Source organism: Tribolium madens, unplaced genomic scaffold (genome assembly GCF_015345945.1).
Source record: "Tribolium madens isolate multiple individuals breed KSU strain unplaced genomic scaffold, Tmad_KSU_1.1 Scaffold_96;HRSCAF=242;Tcas5.2_LG5, whole genome shotgun sequence".
NCBI classification, from domain to species: Eukaryota; Metazoa; Arthropoda; class Insecta; order Coleoptera; family Tenebrionidae; genus Tribolium; species Tribolium madens.
The window spans coordinates 7,008,323-7,010,326 of NW_025401068.1; positions in this window are offsets into that span (position 1 = coordinate 7,008,323).

Sequence of the window (2,004 nt, forward strand, 5' to 3'; positions counted from 1 at the left end):
TTGGTGGTTTTGATGATGACCGGGTCAAGGTACGCGTTAAAATTCAGGTTAGGTGCCCACTTGTTTGACCATAAACCAATGTTAAAGCGTTTCAGGAATTTTAAACCAGTTGGGTTTGTTTGTGGATGTCAGATTCGACTTGACGGTTTTAAAACGATGCATTTTTTACTACCTTTGTCACAGAAAGAAATGAGAAAAAAAAAGCAAGAGGTGGGGAATGTAGTGAGAGGTATGCAGCGAAGAGAAAGGCATTTCGGTTATTTGGAATTGAGATTTGTAATAAATGTGTAATAAATTCGTATTTGCGACAATATTGCGCAGTCTTGAGATTGTTATGACACAGTTTATGGCCAATTAAGTACATGTAATAATGCATAGTCTGATTAACAAGTTCACAGAACTAGCCGAAAAAATACTACATGTTTTTGAAATTTTGTTGAGGAGATCAAGTCAGCAGAAAACAATGTGGTTTTCCGACAACGTCAAAATTTGAGTGCAAAACCGCTTCAAACTTTGGCCAAGATGAAGCGGCCAAATTTTAGTGTTCTCATGGCGACTCTCGTGATGGAGACAGTCTCGGATTTGCAAAAAGCGGGTCGGAAGTCCACCCTCAAAGACATCAAGGCTCGCGTTATTGAAAAATACGGAAACGCATCTGAAAAGTACCTCAAGTTGGTGCCGCAGTACATCAAAAAGGGGTTAAGTCTGGGCCTGATCGCCCGCTATGGTGACAACTATCGCACCAAGATGTACCTCGCCAAACGCCACCGCCGCCGCAGCAAACACATGAGGAGGAGGAGGAGGAGGCGACGGAGGAAACACCTATAAAATGTGTTTATTTGTCATGTTTTGTCGAATTTTGTGACTCAATAAATTGTACAAGCGGCCGAATTGTTTTTTATGCAAATTGGGAACGTTGAACCGGTGGACCGGTCGGTCCCGTTAGTACTGCGCTGTCCCACGGACATATTTCACCGTACCCTAATCTCGTTTCTTTTGAAAAATGTCTTTGCTGCAGGTGATCGATATTAGCACGACTTTTGCTAAACCCGCTGACCCACTGACTTGGTGATGGAAACATAAGCTTTACCTTATTTTCTGTATTTGGAGTTGGCTGTAACCTTCAATCGACTGCTGTTTTGAAATGTACCTTACTGGTGATTACACGCTTTTCGGTAAAAAATGAGAAATTGAAGGTTTGCAGTGAGTTTTTTCTAGTTAGGTAATTGCTTTTCCGTTCTCAACAGTCATCGGATGCAGTGGCATAATTTTCAAGTGATGAAGTTATTTTTATAAATAAATAATTCCTTGAGAATTTTTTGTTTTTGCACGATTAGCATCTTCTGCAATCAAACCCACTGAAAAGAAACCATTATTACACATAATTATTATTTGCGAGAATGTTATTACATGCAATTCTTAAAACGATTAATTTTATGCAAATTATATCCAAACGCTTCACTTAACAAAATTATTTAATTCAACGTATATGTACATACATTGAATTGTAACAGCAATACCACAATAAATATTGGTAATCTTTAATTCAATAAAGTATATTTATTTTGTACTCAATGTTAAATAGTGCTTTTATTAACTAATTTCAGTAGATAAAATAGTCTTTTATCGTCTAGTGAAATAAAGTAATTTTTATGTACTCCACTTTGACCAGTGTATCATCCAGACACAAGAAATTCTGGTAGGTGAGCATAAAGATTGTTTATCTAGTCGTAAAAAAAGTCCACTCGTGACGTCGTCACTCGTAAACTTAACCTTTTCACTCGTAGATAAACAATTACTTTATCGTCTTGTAAATAACTAAAGTCTATAGTGAGACACTAGTGAGCTAAAAACTTATGTTACTAAGAACTAAACTTACTTAATCAAAAAACATAAACACATTTTTTCTTAACATCTATTTAGGTGGTTTACTAGAACTAAAAAAATATTAGCTTTGTTTCAATAACCATATTAGAAATCCCCTAATTTTTCAAATCACAATAA